Below are 6,837 nucleotides of genomic sequence, written 5' to 3' on the forward strand. Positions count from 1 at the left end.
GCCAACGCAACGTAATGGAGGAGAGCGAAACAAACGGTACGTAGAGAAGCACAGCCTCGCCCTGGCTGTTCGTGAGTCAGGAGCTGCCCTACACTGTTCCAGAAAGTTTCTGTCGCAAAGTCGCCGGGTTTAAGTCGCGTCTGTGTCGTCAGGTTTAACTTTATCACAGTCGCCGAAGTAATTCTTCCATCAAGCAACACGTAAGACTACTTTTGTGCACGGAATGTGCGCGAAATCTGTCCACGTGAGATGCGTGGTTTTTGAATATTTTATTCTGAAGCTTAAAGCTTTTCATACGATATCTTATTCATCACTAGTTCGCCACCTACAATGGAACTCTCATACAAACGCACAGTGTATTGCTGGAGGCATAAACTATAGCAATGTCTCTTTCCATATGTAGATGACGTCTTGGAGATAGAACCGTATAAGCCAAAAGTTTTCTAATTTTAGCTCCATAAACTTAAAGCGAGATGTCATCGCCATTAGGAGCACCAGAAACATTATTTTAGGTTCACTATTTTATAAATACCTTCTCCATGCATTACGTATTTAGCTATAGCAGTTGTTTCCAACGTTTCTGAGGCCATCCCTCATTTAAATCATACATTAGCTAGTATCTCTCCCGCTCTATCCCCCTCCCTCTCTGCCGCCGCCTAGCAAATCGATATTAACATTTAACTAAACTTAACAATGAAACAAAAGCAAAACGAGGATAATGGAATGTAGTCAAATTAAATCGGGTGATGCTGAGGGAATTAGATAAGGAAATGAGACACTTAAAGTAGTAAAAGACATTTGCTATTTAGGAAGTAAAATGATGATGGTCGAAGTAGAGAGGATATAAAATGTAGGCTGGCAATGGCAAGGAAAGCGTTTCTGAAGAAGAGAAATTTGTTAATATCGAATATAGATTTATGTATCAGGAAGTCGTTTCTGAAAGTATTTGTATGGAGTGTAGCCATGTATGGAAGTGAAACATGGACGATAACTAGTTTGGACAAGAAGAGAATAGAAGCTTTCGTAATGTGGTGCTACAGAAGAATGCTGAAGATTAGATGGGTAGATCACATAACTAATGAGGAGATGTTGAATAGAATTGGGGAGGAGTTTGTGGCACAACTTGACCAGAAGAAGGGATCGGTTGGTAGGACATGTTTTGAGGCATCAAGGGATAACAAATTTAGCATTGGAGGGCAGCGTGGAGGGTAAAAATCGTAGAGGGAGACCAAGAGATGAATACACTAAGCAGATTCAGAAGGATGTAGGTTGCAGTAGGTACTGGGAGATGAAGAATCTTGCACAGGATAGAGTAGCATGGAGAGCTGCATCAAACCAGTCTCAGGACTGAAGACAACAACAACAACAACAACAACAACAACAATGAAAAACAATTTTCTTTGAACGCATTTATTTTAATAATGATGAAAGAAGGAGGATATTTTGTATTTGTAGGTGTTTTATTAAATAGCCAATTAGCTCTACATGCTACTCCAGGCGGGTGTAAAATTAATGTGCGCAACAGAAAATATTGATAGCGAAAATGAAGATTTGGCCCTGTCTGACTACCCGCTGAAACATACCTTAGGCTTCTTAATGGTGATATTATTTCCTTCTTGTTGCTCTTTAACATATAAATTACATGAATGAATCATTAAGGGAACTAGCAACTACAAAATGATAAATGTTGATTCTACTTATACATTTATTGTAGATTAAAACCCTTTTATATATTGCAAATGTTTATATGTCAATATCTGATGGACATAAAGAGACACAAATTAATTTCCTAACTAATATTACTGATCAATTGCTCATATCTGCCCCTTTTCATGGCTACGCGATCTAATATAGCCGGCCGCGGTGGTCTCGCGGTTCTAGGCGCGCAGTCCGGAACCGCGCGACTGCTACGGTAGCAGGTTCGAATCCTGCCTCGGGCATGGATGTGTGTGATGTCCTCAGGTTAGTTAGGTTTAAGTAGTTCTAAGTTCTAGGGGACTGATGACCACAGATGTTAAGTCCCATAGTTCTCAGAGCCATTTTTTGATCTAATATAAATAATGCGAGATGGCTGACAGCATCTGCGTACCAAACACTAGAAGACAATACTTTCAAAGACGATCTACATTGGTGTGCAACCTCAGTGAAAATAAAACTTACGTCATCACAGCTGTTTAGCTTTATAGCCTTCATAAGCCGAAGCAGTTAGCAATGTCACCATACGTACTGCGTCCGGTGCGTCGGAGTGATGGTTCTCGTACACGTCTGCGACGATGGAAGAACTCGAGCTACAAAATAAAACTCTTTCAAACACTAGGACGGCAGAAGTCGGTCGTCTGACTAGTATTATCTAATACTGTCTCTATGTTCAACAGACAAGAAACGCGAACTCTCGACCACAAGGACGGAATTGAGGTAGCGTCTCTACGTGAATATAGACATAGGAGGTGCTCTCAATCACTACACGCTGCGTACTCAACAACGACCCCCTAGCTGCAAGCGAAGTCGAGAATCATATAAGTTCGCAACACTACAGTGCCTAACCGTTCTAACTATAAAAAAAATATTCAAATGTGTGTGAAATCTTGTGGGACGTAACTGCTAAGGTCATCAGTCCCTAAGCTTACGTATTACTTAACCTAAATTATCCTAAGGACAAACACACACACACACCAATGCCCGAGGGAAGACTAGAACATCCGCTGGACGAGCCGCACAGTCCATGACTGCAGCGCCTCAGACCGCTAGGCTAATCCCACGCGGCTAAATATAATGTCTCCTGAGAGAAAGACAGCAAGTCCGTCTGTACCAACAAAATCTGATACTAAGCGACCGTCAAACACGGGCGCTCAAAACAGAAGACTTCATTCTGTCCACTGCTAGCTCCCCAGGAAAGCTCGGCTCTGGGCACTATGGGACTTGACATCTGATGTCATTAGTCCCCTAGAACTTAGAACTACGAGGGCTGTCCAGACAGTAAGTTACGATTGATCGCGAAATGAAAATCACAGTGAAAATCAGAAATGTTTCATTTGTAGCAGTTAGCTGCACCTTTCAGCTACTTCTCTACGTAGTCGCCGTTCTGACTCAGACATTCGTCGTAGCGTTGTACCAACTTTCCAATACCCTCATCATAGAAGGCAGCCGCCGGCGCTTTCCGCCAATTCTCTACGCTGGCCTGAAGCTCGTTGTCTGTGCCAAAATGTTGTCTTCATAGCCAGCGGTTCGTTTGAGCAGAGATGAAACTCAGTGGTAGACAATTACGGGCTGTATTGTGGGTAACCAAACATTTCCAATTGAAACTATGCAGGAACATCTTCATTGCCCCTGCAGAATGAGGCTGAGAATTGTCTTGAAGAAGAAACCGCACGACAGTTATGTAATGTTGGTTGCATAGCTTCAGGGGAAAATTCTCATCAGGCCCTCGTACTTGGCGGGAGACACTATTTTCTATAACGTCTTTACGCACTAACTAAGAGCTCAGGAATGAAAAGAGCGACATAATTCTAACTAGAGTCATACTAGAGACACTGCCCAACACATCTTTGCAAAGCTTTATCGGATTTTCATACTCGTTTCCATTTCGCGACTGATCGTAACTTACTTTCTGGACAGCCCTCGCACTTAAACCTAACTAACCTAAGGTCATCACACACATCCATGCCCGAGGCAGGATTCGAACCAGCGACCGTAGCGGTAGCGCAGTTCCAGACTGAAGCACCTAGAACCGCTCGGCCACTCAGGAAAGCTCGGCTCGGCTCGGCTCCCCTCCATCGTAACTGCAGAAGGTGACTCATTTTCTCGAAACCACGGAATATTCTCCCTCTCTGCATATTATTCCGAACGCCAACCAACCATATTTTAGTCTTTTGTCGTCCAACGCGGAAAGTTTATGAGGAAATACCTATCCTCGTTACTTAGGAATTCATACAATGACACGCTTCTCAGAGTAAAAATCCTCGGAAATAACCCATGATTTCCGAAGTAACGCTTCCTTGTTCCTCTCTGGTGCGTCCAATATTTTCAGAGTTCCCGGTTACCCTTCTGGCCTAGCTATAATACCGCTCAGCCGCCACTCCACTGTGCTTCAGCGGTCTGGCGCCCCGACCGTCCGACCAGGGCTATTTCCTGTGTCAAGTAGGACCAACATGCCTGTGCGCGATTTTCCACCCAGAGCATGAGTTACGTCTGCCGTTTCATTTCCACTGGCGTTCCAACCTCTCTAAGTACAGGCAATCGTTCATTACGCCGTTTTGATAGTAAGGTATTTAGTATTGCCTCTTCTTTAATAACGATTTTCGTTGAATGATGCATCGCGAGTACTCTTTGCAACTTCTTATCAGAAAAGAGAACTATCCACATTGAGGATAGAGACTTCTTACATACCGTTCTCCCTATGCACCACTCCTTTCCCCTGCCGCACTTGCTTCAACGATACCCAAACCCCCCTTTGAAGTCAACAAAGTAGTAATAGCAGAGTGTAGGTCCTACAGCATTGTAGTAGCAGTTACATAATTGAGGTGCTCGGGAGAACAAAATGGGAAGTCCCAAAACGGGAGTTTTGGGATACAGAGCATTAAAGTTAGCAATTGATCTATAAATATGAATTATTTTGTTCTGGATGGCTTTTAACAGTCACATTCTTCCATTTACACATTAACAAAACGGGACACTGATAATAATGCATGAAATACACAAAAATTGACACATAACTGCAGTGTAGATAGCATTATGTTACACAAATCACATATGCTCATAGATCATTATGTGATAACATTTACGTAGAGTCAACAGAAGACTTAACTGTATAGCTCGTTACCGGAAAGTGCCCATTGTCCAAACGTGTTGTTTTAAGTGACAAGAAAAATCCATGATGATGAAAAGGGATGTAATCTAAGAAACACAGAACTACAGCAACGTTCTTTTTTCAGTGAGTCTGATTCCGTAGTATTTTAATCTGATAGTAAGAACTGGAGTTTGCCTGCCACGTTTCTTGAAACTTATTTTTCGTCACATTTCATCATGTAATCTATCGCTGATAAATTAAGATGATGGGAAATCAGAAGTCAACTTCCACAAGCCGACATTCTTCAAGTTGAACAGCCAGATGCATTCTCAACATCAAAGTCATCAATTTCGCCTACTTCCTCAAAATATTTACATGAACGATAGTAGTTAGGTACTACATCACTTTTATCTACGGTTTTTCAAGAGCGAGATACGTGTTCTTAGACTCTATTACTTCTCTTAGATATAGTGGAAATTAGTGAAGTTCGGTGGAATGAGGAACAAGATTTTTGGTCAGGTGAATACAGGGTTATAAATACATAATCAAATAGGGGTAATGCAGGAGTAAGTTTAATAATGAAAATAAAAAAATTGTAGCGGGGGTAAGAAACTACTAACAGCATAGTGAACGAATTATTGTAGCCAAGATAGACATGACACCCACGCCTACCACATTAGTACAAGTTTATATGACAACTAACCCCGCAGATGAAGAGGAGATTGAGGAAATGTGTTATAAGATACAAGAAATTATTCAGATAGTGAAGGGAGACGAAAATTTAAGTCATGGGGGACTGGAATTCGATAATAGGAAAAGGGAGAGAAGGAAAACAGTAGGTGAATACGTGATGGGGATGAGGAATAAAAGAGGAAGATACTTGGTAGAATTTTGCACAGACAATAACTTAATCATAGCTAACACTTGGTTTATTAATCATGAAAGAAGGTTTTATACGAGAAAGAGGCCTGGAAACACTGGAAGGTTTCAGAAATATTATACAATGATAAGTCAGAGATTTAGGAACCAGGTGTTAAAATGTAAGACATTTCCAGAGGCAGGTGTGGAGTCTAACCGTAATTTGTTGGTTATGACCTGTAGATTAAAACAGAAGAAACTGCGAAAAGGTAAGAATTTAAGGGGATGGAACCTCGATAAACTGAAAGAATCATAAGTTGTAGAGAGTTTCAGTGAGAGCATTAGGGAACAATTGACAAGTACGGGGGAAAGAAATACAGCAGTTGGAGAATGGGCAGCTTTGATAGATGAAATAGTGAAGGCAGCAGAGGATCAAGTAGGTAAAAAGACAAGAGCTATTAGAAATCCTTGGGTAACAGAAGGGATATAGAATTTAATTGATAAAAGCGGAAAATACAAAAAATGCAGTAAATGAAACAGGCAAAAAGGAATTCAAACGCCTCAAAAATGAAACCGACAGGAAGTGCAAAATGGCCAAGCAGGGGCGGCCAGATGACAGTTGTAAGGAGGTAGAGGCATACATCACTAGGGGTAAGATAGATACTGCCTAAAGGAAAATTAAAGAGAACTTTGGGGAAAAGAGAATTGCTTGTATGCGAATCAAGAGCTCATACCGGAAACCAGTTCTAAGGAAAGAAGGGAAAACAGAAAGGTGGAAGGAGTATATAGAGGGTCTATACAAAGGCGACGTACTTGAGGGTAATATTATGAAATGGGAGATATGATACTGCGTGAAGAGTTTGACAGAGCAGTCACAGACCTAAGTCAAAACAAGGACCCGGTAGCAGACAACATTCCATTAGAACTACTGATAGCCTTGGGAAAGCCAGCCCTGGCAAAACTCTACCATCTAGCGAGCAAGATGTATGAGAAACATTAAATACCCTCAGACCTCAAGGAGATCATAATAATTCCAAACCCAAAGAAAGCAAATGTTGACAGATGTGAGAATTACGGAACTATTAGTATAATAAGTCACGGCTGCAAAATACTAACACAAATACTTTACAGACTAATGGAAAAACTGGTAGCCGGCCTGTGTGGCCGAGCGGTTTTAGGCAGGTTCGAATCCT

This window comes from Schistocerca gregaria, chromosome 1 (assembly GCF_023897955.1).
Source record: "Schistocerca gregaria isolate iqSchGreg1 chromosome 1, iqSchGreg1.2, whole genome shotgun sequence".
NCBI lineage: Eukaryota > Metazoa > Arthropoda > Insecta > Orthoptera > Acrididae > Schistocerca > Schistocerca gregaria.